Source organism: Acanthopagrus latus, chromosome 15 (assembly GCF_904848185.1).
Source record: "Acanthopagrus latus isolate v.2019 chromosome 15, fAcaLat1.1, whole genome shotgun sequence".
NCBI classification, from domain to species: domain Eukaryota; kingdom Metazoa; phylum Chordata; class Actinopteri; order Spariformes; family Sparidae; genus Acanthopagrus; species Acanthopagrus latus.
Window position 1 is genome coordinate 6033606 of NC_051053.1, and position 17910 is coordinate 6051515.

At 44.8% G+C, this 17910-nt stretch overlaps 1 protein-coding gene across 4 annotated transcripts in view; it reads left to right on the forward strand.

Annotated features, from left to right (window-relative positions):
• The first annotated feature begins 3543 nt into the window (after positions 1-3543).
• The window catches only part of LOC119034002 (leucine zipper putative tumor suppressor 2 homolog), a 49184-nt gene continuing 34817 nt past the window's right edge, over positions 3544-17910 (forward strand). For 3 of the 4 annotated variants that reach the window (XM_037124684.1, XM_037124687.1, XM_037124685.1), the window contains exon 1: positions 3544-3870. The gene's annotated coding sequence lies outside the window, so the exon portion shown is untranslated. The remainder of the gene's footprint in view (positions 3871-17910) is intronic. The other variant, XM_037124688.1, reaches the window with a different exon arrangement.

A 17910-nucleotide genomic window follows, 5' to 3' on the forward strand; every position in this document is an offset into this window, starting at 1 on the left:
AGGGAGCGGGATTAGTGGTGAAGAAAAGGAGCAAGGTTGGTTGGAAGTCTGGAGGGAGAGATGAGCAGGAGGAGGAAGAGTGGGCACAAGATGAGGAGGAGGAGGTGGAGGAGGAGGAGGAGCAGAGGTGGGGGTTATGCACTTGGCATTGGGAATAAATTGGTGTGGCGTACGGAGAGGAGGGGAGGTCAGGTGGAGTTCAGCAGTGACAGGGCTCCTGAATATCCTTCTCCTCAGGCCCAACATCAAAGACACGAGGTGATGCTGTGGAGGCTGCGGCGCCAGATAATAGCTTCAAGCTGCACTTTGTTCGAAGCATTCTAATAAAAGAAATGTTCCTATATTTGTAAATAATGGTGCGGAGGGTTAATGTCACGTACGCTGCGTGATAAAATGTGACGCTGCACTGCACAGAATCCACTTTAATGAGCTCCTTATAGTCGCTCTGGGTCACGAAAACATTTCTTAAAAGGAGCAGAAGAAATCAGGAATCAATCCGACAACCGTCTTGAAACTCTTTCATTTTCTCAGGTGTTTTGGTGCATTTTATGCTTTTACAAGCAAGTTAACGGTGTATAGATGACGGGAAATGAGGAGAGAGAAAAGGAGAGGGTTTGAAATGCAAACCGAGGTCCCCTGGAAGACAGGGACATTGAAATTCATGATCAATGCCTTGGCGCCACCAGTGGGAGTCCTTATTCTTTCCATCAATAGAGTGATTTGAATTATTCTGACATATTTCAAGATGATTTTCTTGTTTTCTAGAGAGAGGAAAAAAAGTTCCTAGAGCAAGTGAAACTGCAACGGATAAATCCGACTTATGTTTAATCTTTGCTTGCCTCTACCCTTGTTACTAATTTCTATATTTAGTATGAGGTGGAGAGGCAAAATCTGCTGTGAAAACTGTCAAGACTCAATCAGAATATTTGATTTGACATATTTATCAATATCATATTTATTTATTAATTGGTGGAGAAGTAAAACATGAATCACAAAAGAAAAATATTGAGAAAAATGTTGCATTGTAGCCTCATGCTGTGACCGTGTTTAATGGATTTATGCTCAGCTCAGTCCTTTAGGTGCTGTAAAGGAAATTATAAAATGACACTGTGCACATTAATGGACCATATTAACTATTTAAGCCATTTTCCTCTGAGACGATGCTCAGGTTGGGAAGCTCTAAAGTCAAACTGCTGTGTTCCAGGCAGCAACTTGGGTAAACGTAGGGAAATCTGACAGATCGTCATCATTAGAAAGGAAAATAAATGGTGAAAATGAATTTCATTATCTATCGTCTTATCGGATGCTGTTCAATCAGGAAGTGGTGAAATGTTAATGATTTGTCTGATTTGACCTCTGACACGGCAGCGTAACATTATCCCAGCATTTGATCCTCCCACCCTGAGTGTGATGTCACCCATTCAGCTTCGGTCCACATGTCCAAACTACAGATAAGTGAACCGACTTATGTCTAAATTCATCACAGCTGGCCCGACGATCACACCTGCAGGACATCAGGGTGCTCGGGTGACGCCACTGCTGGAGCAGCTGCTCACTATGACTGGCAGGGATTGCTTTCTCGTTAAGGCGTCGTGTGGAAGTCGATCCACACATTCTTCCAACAAATTAGGTAATTCAGGCATTCATCGAGCTCCTCTTTCATGGATGAATCAGGCAGGTGGTGGCCTATTGTGGTGAGAAAAGAAGACTGCATATTGTGTTTCCGGGGTGGTCGAGTGGACAGGAGGCGGTGGGCGGGAGTCTCTTCCGAGAGGGAACCTGAGAGTTCAAAGCAGGACGGAGCCGATAAGGAACTCACCTGCTCAACAGCTGGCCCTCCTGTTTGGAGGAGCAGATTAGCCTCAGAAAAGAAAATATTGTCAGTGATTTATTTTTGATGTCGGCATCATCACTTTGTTTTTCATGGGCAATTTGTCCTTTAAATTCTATTTGTTAAGCAGGATTTGCATGTGTGTCTGTTGACAGCAAAGGTGCCCCAGGTAAGTGCAGGCACAGAGGTGAAGAGAGGTTAGATCTGGGAGCAGGCAGGTCATGAGCGTGTCTTTAACCCGCTGATATGTCCACATTTGTACTGCATCACGTTGACATTTCATCATGTCTTATTACGTTCTCACCACACGTTACCGTACTTTTGATATCAGGAGGTGGAGGGGATGCTGGTGGAGATACAGGGACATGACACTTGCCTGGTCGATGGCGCCCAAAGGAGCCACATGGCGCACGTCTCAGGAGCTACTTACACTCAGCTTCTAACAGATGGTTGCACTAAAAGCCAGCTCTGTGTCCCAAACTGCTCAGGTGTTCCCCCTCTGATTGTTAGCTAAACATTACAGTAAAGTCCTTTTGTCACCTTGAATTCACGTCCATTGAATGTTTAATTAACAGGCCATCAGACGGTACAGAAGGTGATTTCCTGTGTCGACACAACTGCAAGTAGTCGCTCTATATTCAGAATAAAGAAAGGTATCGGAATACAGCAGTGGAAAGAAAGCTCATGTACTCAAGTACTGTTTTTAAAGGAACAGTTCGCCCAGGAAATGAGAATTTGGTCATCATCTCTTCACCCCAACGGATTTGAAAAGATGCTATTAACTCCCTTGATGCGCAGTCGTACTTGTGCACCCACTGCAGAGAGGGTGCATGCTAATGTTTTTAGCTTAGCATGTACAGTAATTATTGCTTAAAAAAAGGTGTAAATGCCTTTGTTTCACATCCATTTGTTTTTTTTTTCCTTTTTATGTTTAAAAAAAAAACAAACAAAAAAAACAAACAATTTTCTTCAGTTGCTGCGAAACACTGTTATACTCTGAGGCCGAAATTTTGCATGTATTTTCTGTATTTTATATCTTTACTCCACTTTAGTTACTTTGCAAATATGGTTTAATAATTCAAAATATAACTTTAAAAAAATGACGATGCATATTATATATTTTAAAAAAAACAACAACAAACAAAAAAAAACACAGGACACACCTCCACACCAGGGTTACTGTGTTGCTTTGGAGAAGAAATTCAAACTCAGAACTTTAATATTTGCACTATCAATGAGTTAATAATACAGACTCAGAAATATTGACTTTTCCAAAACTGATAAACAAGCTGTCCCCAGAACACTAAGGCTAAATAGGTGGCAGGGTCCGCCATATAAACACAAAGTAAAACAGTATGTAACTGTGCTGTCCATTAAGGTCCGTTTGTTTAATCAGTTTATTAATTCCTGAAACTGAAGGGTTTGTTAATTTAGTTTGTTGGGTCAATAAAGATCTTTCTCATGTAATTAAAATGCCTTCCCCTAAACTACATAGTATTTTGATGCTTAAAAAGCAAAGTATTGTGAGTCGATCTCAGCACTTATTCCACCTCTGTCAGAATACCAAACCAATAAAAAGACACAAACAGCCTGAATACGAGCGAAATATATTTAACGAGTAACTTTAAACACGTAAATATCCGCTGGAGATTTTGCGTCATCGGTTGTCGCAGCCCCCCCTTGCGGACCCCTGCTGCCCTATCTTCCGTGGTCCTCAACCTGGAGCAGAGAGTCAGCCCGCCCCGCAGAGCAGCATACCGGGCTCTGCCGGTGCCAGTACCAAACACACTGAGCCCGGGCAGCAGCAGCAGCAGCAGCGGCGGATCTACACACCGAACCGCCGTGTGTGGACCTGGACGGGTCGGAGCGGACTGTAACTGCAGAGAGAAGAAGAAGAACAAGAAGAAGAGGAGGAGTTTTTCTTTGTTTTGGCTGGTTGTTGTTTTGATTTCAAAGAAAACAAAAAAGTTGTTGCGTCCATCACGGATACACTGAGAGCTGCTGCACGCGCTGCTGTAGTACAGGACATCTCGTCAAAGGTGAGTAACGCGGCGCGCAACAGTGATTCAGTGGACAAGTCCGTGTTTTGGTGGCGTTTGGCAAAGTTAGATAATCTGTTTTATATTGTTTTGATGCAGCGAGTGAAGAATGAGCGGAACTTATTATTGATTTCATTGCTAATTTGTGCAATATGACCCATAAACAAAGGGGGTTTACAGCCATTTATGCCTGATTTTGCTGCGTTGGAGTGCGCATGGATTAGACGACATGATTAATTGGTTATTGATAGTTGGACTTGTGAGTGATTAAAGTACATGAGCTTAATCTGTAGTTGATCCGGCTGAATGCAGCGACTTTCCCACCAGTTTTCTTGCAACTGAGTTCAGCTATTTTCCCTTAAGATACAGTGTGTGTGTGTGTGTGTGTGTGTGTGTGTGTGTGTGTGTCTCTGTGTGTGTGTGTGTGTGTGTCTGGGGAGAGGAAAAACAGAGAATAAGCATTGCTCTGTTATCTCCATCCAGCTGTTTTCAGTGAATGGGGGTTCGGCTGTGCCTTGCAACTGGCGCACTCACACACACACACACACGCACACACACACACACACACACACACGCACACACACACACACACACAAATACACGTACACACCCTTACATGCACATTCTTGCACGCACACACACACACACATACACACTCTTACATGCACACTCTTGCACACACACACACACACGCACACACACACACACACACACACACACACACCCTTACATGCACACTCTTGCACACAGACACACACACACACACACACTCTTGCACACCACTTTTCTTGTTTTGGCAGTTCTCTCTCTGGATATCAGCGGCGGAGAGGTTGAAGGAAAATATGATGGAAAGCAAAGGTCACACAAAGAGGGGGAGACCTTACCGGCCATTCGTTTTATGCTCCCAGGGCCTACTTTAATATATGGATTAGTTAGTAGTTGAACTGGAGACGCCCAGGGTCCTATTGGACCATAAATAATCCCCACTGGAGCAGATATCTAAACGCTGAAGGAGGGAAGGGGCAGCAGCATCTCCTTCTCACGCAGCTGATTGATGGGTCGGACGTCGTGTTGTCTCAGGACCGGGGCACACGTGAGCAAAACGTGGGAGTCTCACACGCACATGCTCCCTGCTGTCCTGCACAGATGCTAACTTAGTGTTCAGGCATCACGCCACCTCGCTGGGAGACCCCTATATCATCCTGCCCTGTCACCACAGCACAGCACAGCACAGGCAGGGGGGAGGAGGAGGAGGAGGAAGACAGGGTAGAGGGAGATTCGGCGGTGGCGGTGTGGGAGGTGATAACCAAGCTGTCGGGCGTTCAGGATTGGAGCAGCTAAGGAGGCGACAGAGGGCAGGTAGAAGGAGGAGGGCGACGCTGAGAGAACCATTTTTTTTCTCACATGGCTACTTCACAGGGCGAGAGAGGAGCCCTGAGGGGAGGCGGCGACCAAAGTCGCGGCCAGTGTGCTTTAAAACACTTCTTTTGTTGTCCTCTTTGCGCTCCCTCCCTGCGCTTTTCTTCCAGCGTTGGGCTGCCTCTGTCGAACAAACCGACCTCCCGTCATCTCCATTCATGTCTACACCGAGTTGACAAATATGTGTGAGTGGAAACTAGAACACAGCCAGAGGCACAATCGCAGCTGACGCACATCTGCCAGCAGCTCCGGAGACGCTGAAACATTAAAGGCACGTCTTCTGTTTAGCCTGCGCAGCTTAATTCGCTCATTAGATAATCTCGGATGAAAGTAGCACGTAAAAGTGCACGCACACAGTGGCACATCTGTGCACTCGGGAGCGCTCTTACGTAACAAATTAAAGGAAAATCCCACACGGAGCGGCGTACAGTATCCCCCACATCCAACTGATGGAGAGAGGGAACAGTCTGATCCACACCTGCGATGCTCAATTAGCGAATTGACTCTGGAGCCATCTGGGAAGCGAACGATGACGGGCTGCCATTTCATTTCACCACAGCGACGATGACGTCGAGCGGTGGATGTGATTAAAAGCATGCAAGTGGCATGTCGGGCATATTTAATTCAGTGTCATCCGTCATGATGTAACGTAGACCCCAAAAAGCCTTACACAACACAAACGCCACCTCATGCTGCTCTTGTTAAACAGCGCTGAAGGTACGTTTGAGTCAAACCCAGAAGAGGTGAAGGCCCAACTTGGATCCTTGAGTTCACAGTTTGTCTTTAAACTAAACAAATTACAGTATGCAGTAAGTAAAGTAGAAAGAGTACACAAACAACACTGTGTAAGTGGCGTCGTCTCACTCTCCTTTCACATAACAGTAGTTATTAATATGGCCACACTTGTTATGGCTTTCACCTCTTTTAACACTTTTTCTTTGCCGAGGTGATGACCATGTCGGTTTCGGTAACGTAGGCCAGAAGTGTAACCTCACTGAGCTTGAAGGGGCGCGATGTACGATGAATAAACAAGCTGTTCTCAGAGGAAAATAAAGGCCCCAGAACGCTGAAGTTAGAGAGGCGGCAGGGTCCGCCAGAAATAACCAAAGTAAAACAGTGTGAAACTGTTGATGTGCTTTAAGGTCGGTTTGTTTATTCAATTAATTTAGCCGCTGAAACAAAGGTGGTGGTTAATTTACTTTGTTTAGGCAGAGAAAAAAAAAAAAACTCCATCGTGCACATTTAATGATCAGATTTTCATCATTAAATGTGGACTGCTGTGGTCCGTCTCTGATGGGCCGCAACAGTGGAGCTGATAGATTTCACTCTAGTCTATGTTTGTGCCTCCACTGGCTCCGCTGCGTTACGTACCTACTCTGTTGCAGCTCCGACCTCTCTGTAGCAGATACGGAAAGCTACTATTTTTGCTGTATGCTGGAGTACGGCGCATTAATTCAGCCGAATTCAGCACATCATGACACGGGAACTCTTCAGTCACGCCAGTCCGACCTCCGTGCTGCATCCAGAGTGAAGCCAGTAGGTGTTGACCGACGAGGGACCACGGAGCAAAACCGTAGCAGAGCAACTCCGCAATGAGCATGCAACCAGTAGAATTCCTGGGTTAAACTCATTCAGCCACTTGTTAGTTGGAGTGTAAATTGCAAGTTTCATCATTATACGATATTGTATTGATTCTTTGGATACGATATTTGATTTCGATTCGATTAATACAGAGAGCCTGCGATCAACATGAGATAAAGTCATATGCCCATTTAACACAATCAGTTACATTTATATCACAAAAAGCAATGAAAACATGGTTTGATAATTGTATTACTGAACTCCCCAGTGGCGATATTATATTATCAATGGTTCCAGACATATAAATGGAAAATGAATCAAATGTTTTCACTTTGCATCAACTCTATTAGATCGTTGATCACCGAATCGATATATCGATCCAGAACAATGTATTGTTATATTCCTACTTGTTAGTAACCTTTGTTAGGACATGTAAACGCAATGTAACTCAAATGTGGGGTATTTATCGATGTATGCTATGTTGTAGAACAACATGTTAAAGTAATACCACAGACCTTATTTCAGCCATTCAGCTGAAAGCCCATGCAAAACAATCATTCACTTTAAGACAAAGGTAATGGAAGTGCAAAAATGCCAACTGGTTTCCAAGTTTTGGGACTCATTCCCGCCTGTCATAGGAGCCTCGTGTTCTCAAAGACACTCAACAGATATGTTTTCTTATTTCTGTCTTTTACCTCCCTCCGCTGAACCCATTTTCATGCTAGACGTCTGTTTGATGTCTAACGCTGCAGTTCAGTGTCACCATGTGCAGGTTTTTTTTTTCTAGACGTAGCTCGTGGGAGAAATGTTGGTTTCTGAGATCCAACTCTGCTTCAGATTCCGCTCAGCTGTGATGTGTCGAACAGCGGGCGCGTCATTGAGATTTCCGTCACAGTTTTTCTCGCTGTCGGCCCATTAAGGCAGGACAAGAGCAAGAGCACAGCAGGGGAGAGACAAGCTGTCAGTCAGACTCACACACACACACACACACACACACACACACACACACACACGACATGCACTTACACACAAACACATACACCCTCACACACACAAATACAAAGACTACCCCTCTGTGGGGAACTGTAATTAGTAGCTGCCCGGGTTTGCAGTGACCTTTCCTCTGCCGCTTTTAAAGGCTCGTTCTGGACTGAAAGTGTAGAAAAACCATCACTAATGGCTTTTCTTTTTTTTTTTTTGCCTTTTCATGCAGTATCATTTTCAACGTCAAAGATCGAGCCACACAATTTGACTTTTTAACCTAAAACAACAGCCTAAAAACCATTTTCATGATACGGCGTCTTGTAACAGGGTGAATGGTGTCTCTGTCTCAGCCGCTCCGCCTCCCCCATCGCTTGTTTCTGGACTATGTAACTCCAGTGAGAGGGGAGGATCACAGCGTTGCGTACAAGTTTACTTACAAGATGCAAGTTTTCAACACTGTAATGATGTCATGAGCTTTTCTTTTAGTTAGCACCTACACAACGTCTGACAAAGTGCTTTAAATATTCGAGCTATAGGCACGTCTCTAATAAACAGCATCCCACAGCGTCTAAGAGTGTGAGTCTTGAGCCTCGCACATGTGGTTCATCTTCGGATGGATTTAATCATCTCGCATTCCAGAGATGTCTCCACTGCGGCCGCAAACATGTTCCCTTCCTCTTGTAGAAAACATGGACAGAGCGGAGGAGACGGAGACGGTTCTTCTTATGTCCGCGGCTATTGGTTGTTCCCATAATGATAAAACATCTCCAGCATTTATAGTGTAGTAGGCCGATATTATATACAGAATAATACAGAAATATGCTTTGGTAAACTTTAGAATATCCTGCCTCCTTAAAATATCCCTGTCACAAGTGTTTCTTTTTTCACATTTTAGGGGTCGCTGCAAACACTTTTTGTACATTTTGTCTGATACATCAATGACAGAATGTTCTCTCTCCCGAATATCGGTATGGGTTCGGGCTCTAGGGTTGTATTTTGATTTATCTTCCTGTACAAGTTGTCTCCACACTGTCAGAGAACAGCCTGTTTAGTATTGCGCGAGCCCTCAGGAGCAGGTTTCATGTTTACATCTTTACAGCCTTTGAATCTGCTCTCTCTCACGTGCCGATCTGACATCTTAGTTTTGGCCCAAATGGAGTTTATTGGTCTTATTATACAGACACTTACACTGGATGTTGAAATATTTACCCAGGCTTCATGCAGAGACATTGTTTTACAAGTTCTAGATATCCGAAGAAGTTGTTTGTGAAGCCAGATGACTGCTTTTTAAATGACATTTTCATTATCAGAATGTTTTAAGGAGCTTTAAGGAGGCCCAACTGCTGCGAAACAATAACATAGTTTCATTTCCTCATTGAATATTAAAATTTGTTCCAGAGTTAACAAGTTTAATTGGAAATTTGAAAATGACTTTTTGAATTACTGACCCAGTAAAATGAGTGAATTCTTACAGCAATGGTCATCAGTCTGTGGGGACAACAAGGGAAGCATGGCGGCTGTTTCCTGTAACCACGTGGATACACAAACCGGACAGCAGAACATCCCATCCTCCTCTACAATCCCTGTCTATTGAATTAATCTGCTGTTTGAAACTATTGCAAAAATGAGTGCAGCCTTAACAGAGGTGAAATGAGGATTTTATGTTGTTGTTGCATTTCAAACCCTTTATGCAAGAAATGAAGAATAGATGAGCTTTTTTTGGGTTCACTGGGCCTTTTGTTAATCTCTCAAATCACTCATAATGAATGAACCAAGTGTTTACGCGCTGTTGTTATAGGTCCAGTTTATTCAGACCGTCCAATTACTCATAGAAAAACATTTGATTAGATGAGTGACTGTAGTGGAGGCCAGCACTTGTGTGCTGATGATAATGACGGGGTCTGTGCAGAGCCAATCGAACTCGAACGCAATCCTGTCAGCCTTGAATAGAAAAAGGCGAGAAGGAGGGAATGGGGTGCAGAGGAAGATTGTGTGTTTGAAATGAAGTCTGAAGTTCTCCTGACATCAGTTATCCAACCAGCTACAAGAGGTCAGGTCAGGTTTGCAGGGGGAAACGATGTGTCTTTCCGCAATGATTTTAATATTTGAGAAGGAGAAGGCTGCATCGCTTTTTAGCGAGGCTGCAGCGAGGCTTTGTGGATGTTGGTCCAACGCTTTTGTCCAGGCTGAAATGTCTGGTCCAGGTCTTTTACAGATATTCATTGGTGCCAAGTAGATGAATCCTAATAACTTTACTGCCATCATGAGGATGACATTTTTGGTTTCGAATGAGCAATTTCCACAGCTGTTTGATGGTTTGTCATGGTGCGGATGTTAAGTGCCCCTCAGGATAAATTATAACAACTTTTTGAGTGATCCCTGAAAGGATAAGTTTAACCAGAAATGAAAATTCAGTCGGTAGCTCTAGTAGCATTCAAGCAGAGCCACTAGCATGACGTAGCCTACCTATCCAATCATGGAGCTATAGGAGCCCACTAAGACGTGTGTTCTGCTTATTCATCAGCCCCAAGGTGTGGCTGTGCAGACATGGGTGGCCCGCCTCTGACGTGGGCCTGTCATCATCAAGCCGTCCACAGCCTCAGCCTGTCATCACCCCCTTTGACTTTTACAGAATTAAAAACACCCAAAAGCCGCCATAAACGGGCCCACGAACTTGTCCCTCTGCTCGTCTATTATCATGCCCGTGCAGAACCCCTTTCAACGCGACTCAAAATGTGTTTTCTGTGCGTCAGTAGATTGCGGGTCAGTTAAATTGCTGCTGGAATCTGATAGCTGAGATGGCAGGCTGAGATGGGCTCTGAAAGCCCTTACAGTCTGTAAGAGGAGACAGAATCAATGCAGAGTGGAGTAAGTCTGTGTATAATGGACATTAGTGGGCAGAGCTCTGGCACAGATCACATTAGAACCAGGAGTGCTGAAGTCTGCCAACCGCTCCAAACGTCCATTAGTAGGCCAATCAAACTGTGTTTGCTCAACACTCGTGTATTTGTTCAATGCGCCCCGAAGACACTGTAGAGAAACTTCTATTACCCGCTGAAATTGCAGTTTGAAGTCCTCATTATGTTACAATCACTGGTGGAGTGGAAGCACATATTTGAGGCACTTGTCCTGTACTTCCATTACATCTCAGAGTGGGAACATTGTACTTTCTGCTCGACTTTATCTGGCAGATTTAGTTACCTTTCCGCGTACAGTTGTTTTATTCTTAATGTTTCTGAAGGTCGGAAGTGTTCCTTTAACTGTTTGCGAGTACAAGAGGCTGAATATCACTCGAGGAGCCGCTAAATGCTGCTGTTAGCCAGTCTGCACAGTTCGGCGTGCAGCTAGCTGTCCAGACTGGGAGTTTGGAAAACCAGGGAGGGTGTTGTCGCTGTTTATACCACTTACGTAGGCGCTTCGGACCGGAATGGGACAGGGCTAGCTGGTTAGCATGCTAACTTCCGTGGATGTGTCTGCAACACACTTGCAGAAGAATCATATACATCATAACGTCAGAGCTGTGGATCATTTCTGGTAATATTTTGAATGTTTGACATTCTTACATATTGCACCTTTAAGCTAAATAAACCATTTAAAACCTTCTTGGATTATTTTTGAAATACATTGTCAAGAAGTCGGAACATCTACACAAGTGAAATGTGATACACACATTTTTGCAGCGATGATGTTAATCCATAAAACACAGATAAAATAGGAAAACAGTGACGGACGGACATTTTATTTACCAAGGAGCATCTTTACTTTTCATGCATTTTGCTGATAATACTCACATCATTTTTTAATTAAGAACTGAAGGATCTGAATACGTTACAAAACCACTAGTTACAAGATGCCAATATCAACCTCAGTGGTGCAAAACAGCAGCAGTTGCCCCGGATGAGCACCGTCACTACACATGGAAGCAGTTTCCCCCCCCTCAGAGCTCGGCCCTCCCTTCCTCTCGTTCTCCAGTCGAAGAGAAGGTAAAGTGGCCTCATATGTCACAGAGCGTCACTTCACTGCTGTCAGGAGGCTGATGTATGAGGGCCGAAATGGCCGGTGCTGAAACAGCAGACCACACACGCACGCACAGATACACACAAACACAAGATTGATGGATGACACGAGTATTAGGTCCAGAATTGGGGCTCGTTGCCCAGGAGCAGATGAACGGTTTTGGGAGGTCGGGGAGGAGGCTGGCTGGAGACGACCTGCAGCTGCAACAATTAGATGTTTTTTTTATTGATGGCGGTATTGTCTCTTTTCTTCTTCTAGCCTGAAATCAAGAGTAGAAATCTTCTTTCGGAGCCGGAGCTTTTTACTCCGCCCTGAGTCCTTACAAGCGAGGACACCATTGATTAAGCTGTTTGTTGATTTGCCTGTATTGGAAACCTGATTTGTGCCAGCAAGGGAAGCAAAACATGAATTATTGATCTGGTTTAAGAGCTCATCGGCCCCTGCTGGTTTGGTGTGGCTTTAGTTTTCCCCGTGGCTCTTTCTTATCTCAGATATGATTTGCCTTCATGAACACTCATCCAGATTTTTGGACTCAGCTGTGTCTGAAACAACTACCTCAGCAGAATCGAATCAGTGCAGCATGTTGCAGCGGGGCACCTCTGAGCTAATAGCATAAGCAAAGATCTGTTGACACCCAGTTGTTTGGACATGTGTCTGATTTATAGATTAGATTTCCTCCATCCTCTTCGCCAGCTACTTCCCCTGAATGTGTGTGTGTGTGTGTGTGTGTGTGTGTGTGTGCGTGTTTTGTTTGGCAGAGTGAAGCCAGCTCGGAGGATGCGTCTGCCAGATGACCCTTTGGCAGAATGCGTACCACACGGTGCCCCTCCCCCTTCGCGCATCAGCTGACTGGCTTGGGTTAACTGTGCTCGGCTTGTCTTGTTGAAGCCTGGAGGAGAAAGAGACGGGGGTGGCGGGGGGCTGGGAAGTTTTGACCATGAGGTACTGTTTACATCATGACCCCGGCGTTTCTCAGCATACCGTACTGAAACTATGGGATTGATCCTCCTTTGTAATTGCTGACAGATGTTTGCCTCCGTCTCTCTCTCTGTCTCATGCTCACATGTTGGGCCCTGATGTTCCCAGAACTCTTCCGGGAACCACTGGGATGCCGTCCCAGCCGTGGTCTCGGTAACGTAACTCCCACCACCCTCCGGTCCGAAGCCAGCCCTCATCCCTCAGCGGACCCATCGCACGTGGATCGCCAGGACTCAGCTGGCCTGGAAGCCGTCCTTCTGCTTATGAAACATTTGGCAGATTTTAAACGTAGTTGCAGTTTATGAAGTGTCACTGGTTTCAGCTCAGTTTCGGTGGGGCTCAGACCGACGGAGCCGAGTCTTGTAGGTGCTGTGTGCCTTTGTGTCGTCGCGTCTTTGTGTGCTCTGCATTATCCTGCAGGGAATTGGTTAAGGAGGATTGTGTCCATCTGCTGAGGGAGATTTCTTGGAAATGAGAGACACAGCGTGGCTAAAAAGATGGAGGACGGGGTTTGTCTTGTGGCTCATCAGCAGAAAAGTGAAATCAAGTCCTCAGCATGAGATGTACCGTGTGTGTGTGTGTGTGTGTGTGTGTGTGTGTGTGTGTGTGTGTGTGTGTGTGTGTGTAGCTGAATTTTAAATGCGCTACACAATGAGTCCAGTGTGATTCTTTTACATGCACGCGTCCTCAAGCCTCCCTCAGCATCCCTCTGCGGTTTGACATTCAAAAGATGTATTGTCCACATAAGCCTTTGATATTCATATTATTATTAACAGGCTGGATCAGCGTGAGCTCACTGTGTTTGGGGTCTTTGCGTCCCCCCCCACCTCCTCGGCCCAGACAGAGGGCAGACAGAAGTAGGTCAAAGTTTAGCGGAGCGTCCTGTCTGAGCAGGAGGATTTTAGAGGTGGGGGGGGGGGGGTTTAATGAACTATTTAATAATGCCCTACAGATCACTAATAATCCATTCTGATATATTATAAAGGTGTTGCCACGTTGTAAATCTTCCACAAGTGTTTGACTCTCTACCTTTTGGGAAATTAAAGTCAAGTAACCATTAATCAATGTTATATTTTAACTGAGGGATTGATGGCTGACTATAAAGTAGATGAAAGTCATCATAGCCCATAAATGAAGGTAATAGAACAGAGTGATGACAACATTATAGGTGAGAGAATTACAGAGCAGGAATGCCAAAGAAAGAGAAATGCATAGAGAAATCCATGACTATCCTCTACTGTACATACTTATATTACCATATTAAAGGGATTCCTTTAAAAAATGACATCCTCTGTTGTACTACAGCGTGTCAGTGCGCATTACATCAGTGTACACATCAGTGACGACTGGGTGCACAGTTTGGGTAAATATACCAGAGATGGCAGCAAAACACTGCAATTAAGCCTGTCGTTAAAGGAAAAGTTCACCCAAAAATGTAAAATTAAGTCATTATGGGGAAAATCAGGTGAAGTTTTGTAGTCAGCAAAACATTTCTGGAGGTTCACAGCAAGACAGCGTTTCAGCATTCACCTAAACAGCTGAGGTAGACTGGGACTGGGACAATGGCTGCCTACAGCTCATCTGGTGTAGTCCAAGTGTCTGTGAAGCCCTGACATCTCAAATTGATGTGCAAAGACGTTCGAAGCTGAAGTTGTCACTTAAGCTGCTAACCTAAAAAGCTTACAAAGCACACCCCGGCTGAAGTGGCTGCACAGGCTTGAATGTGCATTGAGGATGTTAATATTGTCTTTTCAAATTAATTTGGTAGGCTTGGGTGATCACCACTAAAATGTTACGTATGGACAAGACTAAGAAGCTAAGTCATGCTAGCAGCTCTGTGACTTTGCACTTTGCACAGTGATGCCTTGAGCTAAATGCTAATGTACATCAGCATGCTGGCAAACATTCTGAAACATGTTCTACACCTTAGTTTGACATCTGTTATTTAGCGCTGAACATGAAGTACAGAAGATCATTTTGAACTGAAACTGTCAAAATGTGATGTAAGATCTGGACCTGTTTTTTTGAGTAAACCATGCTTCTACAGATTAGGGTGTCTGGGTTAAGCAGAGGTCAGACTGTCGGGTTAGAGGTGGACGGGTGAGCGCCATGTAGGGGGAGCTAAGCCTCCTGGGTTAAAATCCAAAGTAACATAAAGTTTGAAGACATGTCGTGACCGTAGCTCTGCCTTTAGCACACGCATGTCTGGCATGTGATACTAGATGGGATGTGGTGTATTTCTAGTTGCTGTCAGCGGAGTTTGTTGAACGGGATTATGTCCCGTTCCTTTCAGTTCTTTTCTCACTGACCTGTTTGGCTTGCATTACGTAAGTGAGCTTTTGAAAATCAGATCTCGTCCGTGATATGAGGGTAAAGTGAAGCGGGAGGAAGGGACGCGTCTTGGCGATTATACAACAAATTATGGGTCATCTGCTGGATCTCAAAGTGCCATTGAGCATATCTCCAGTCTGCTGTCAAAGGTCCAACAGATTAAGGTGGAGACGGAGCGGTTCGGAGGGGCAGCGGCAGAGCGGGATGCAGAGATGAACGGATGAAAATGAGGCCAGTGTCATGCTGTCTCATTTACAATGCAGGGTTGGGAGGGGATTAGCCTCGCTTACATAACTCTGTCTCCCCCATCTCCCCCCTTAACTAGCCCATCTCCCCCACACACACACACACACACACATACACACACTCTCCCCCCTCTCTTCTGAGATCACAAGATGTGGCGTTGGCCTATTTGTTATTCCAGTGTTTTGGATATCTTCCTTTGTTTTGCAGCCCATCTTCTCAGAAGGCAGGAGGAGGCAGAAAATGAGGAGACCACAAAGATGAAAGATGATGAAGGGTGAGGGGGGCCAGAAATCAGAAAAGGGATGGAGGAAATAGAGCAAGAGCTTTGTAATAGAAAAAAAAAAGCCTGCAGATAAAGAAAAAAGGAAAGCAGAGGAAAAGGGGGGGGGAGTGTTGGGGGTGGATGAGATAGTCTATATATAGTTTATCCCTGCTGTTGGGTTAGACCGCCTGGCCCAGCGCAGCACAGCTCAGCATCCATGTCGGTCTTCATGTCAGTCTCCATTAGCTCCATAAGCGCACAAACACACACATATACTGCTCATACCCAGAGGGTGTCGTGAAAACGTGAGTACGCTGACCTTCGCCACTGAAGTACGAGTAAAAGAGAATTACACGCTGACGGATCTGAAGGGGTGTGCGCGTGTGTGTGTGCGCATGTGTGTGTGCGTGTTTGTAAGGTGAGGTGCTCGAGCTCACAGCCAAACAGTGTCTGACATAAATAAGCTGTGAAACGTGGGTGAAATTGCGTGCCACTCAGCTCAGTGAATGAAAAGATTGTCTTTTGAGGCAAATGCCGCACTTCAGAGAGCGTTTGTGTTCAAAGCACCACAACAACTTCTCTCCCCCTTATTTTACTTCTTAATCTTGGGAATAAATTAACTGTGTCCTTCAAGCTCTTTTCTTGTTCTCAGATCACATTTGCATAACAGCCCCCCCCACCCCACCACCACCACCGTGCAGGTGAATGCATGTGTTTCAGAGAGAGAAACGTGTTCCCTCAGCTACGTCTAACTGTGGGCTTCCCTTCTGGCTCACTCGGATGACATCAGTGCACTTGTTTATTGTACCTGCTGCAGGCAGATCACACACATACTCACACAAATACACATCCCCATGATCTCACTGAGTCACAGGCAAGAGGAGACAGCTCTTTTTTTTAGGAGGTGTTCAGTGTTTTTTTTGTTTTTTTGTTTTTTTCGTAGCAGTGCTGGCTCAGTTTCATTTCCATGCCAGATTTGGCTCTACTAGCTCTATTTTGTATGTTAAGTCATATCTAAACACCATCCATTTGTATTTTAGGTGGGGAAAAAAAAACAGAGAACAAATGGATTTTGAGTTTTTTAATCAGCCAACGCCGGGGAAAACGTTGCATGGGAAGTTATTAAGTGTGAGCTGAAGGCCGGCTACTGTAGAAGTTCCTGGATGATTCATGGAACAGTCTCGGGGTTGCACAGGACCTCGTTTGTTTCTGCTGTTTCTGCCCCCGGCTCACCCCGCTCCAATAACACACTTACTGTGGCCGTGGCAGAGGACACACACACACACACACACACACACATTCACGAAAGTGCAGAGATGCATAATGTGGCGGTGTCCATAAGCCTGCAGAGAGAGAGAGAGAGAGAGAGAAATACAATATATTTCCACTCTCGGGTTTTCACTCCTGCCACGTAGAGGCAGGAATTGGAAGTCATGTCCTGGCTTGAGAAAAAATATTAGTGTTTCTTTCTCCTCGTTCTCCTGTCTTGAAGTTGCGCTTCTGCTCTTTGTCTTCGCCCTGTTCTTGGTTACTGATGGTAGCTTTGGAAATAAGAGTTTTCTCTCTGCTGTGGCGCGGAGGGGCATGTCTGTGGCGGTGGTGGAAAGTAATTTCGGGGGAGTTACACTTGAGAAATATTGTACTTTTACTTTATTGCATCTGTTTGGCAGTTAGGACTGCACGATATTGGAAAAAAAAAAACAGAAATGGACATATTTTAGGCAATAAAAAGATATGTGAATAAATACTGAAGTTTCTCACAAGATAACTTGAACAGCGCTATAGAGGCTATGCAGGTGATGTCATGTAAGGCGAAAGTGGACATGGTTACATTCACTGAGTGACAGAAACACTGCTGAGAGGAAACTTTGTTCCTATTTATCAAGTGCTGCAATCAGCTTGAACGGCACATCCTGCGATGTGACTGTTGTGCACATTGATGCTGTTGTGGTCAGATTTATAGATCATTTTCAGATTAGATAGTCTAATAAGCTTGTTTTTGACACCTTTTGTCTTCTGACGTCTTACATTAACACTTTTCTTGGAGTCTCTGTCTTGTCTCAGATGTGTTGTGTTGTGAACTGTCCCACCGAAGGAACATTTCCCCTCTAAACTTCTGAGATGGCGCCATTAAAGCAACATTATGTAGCATTTTGTGTGATTTGGTTTGTGACTGCAACACCACTGTTGTAAATACAAGTTCCAGGTCTTTCTCTAGAATC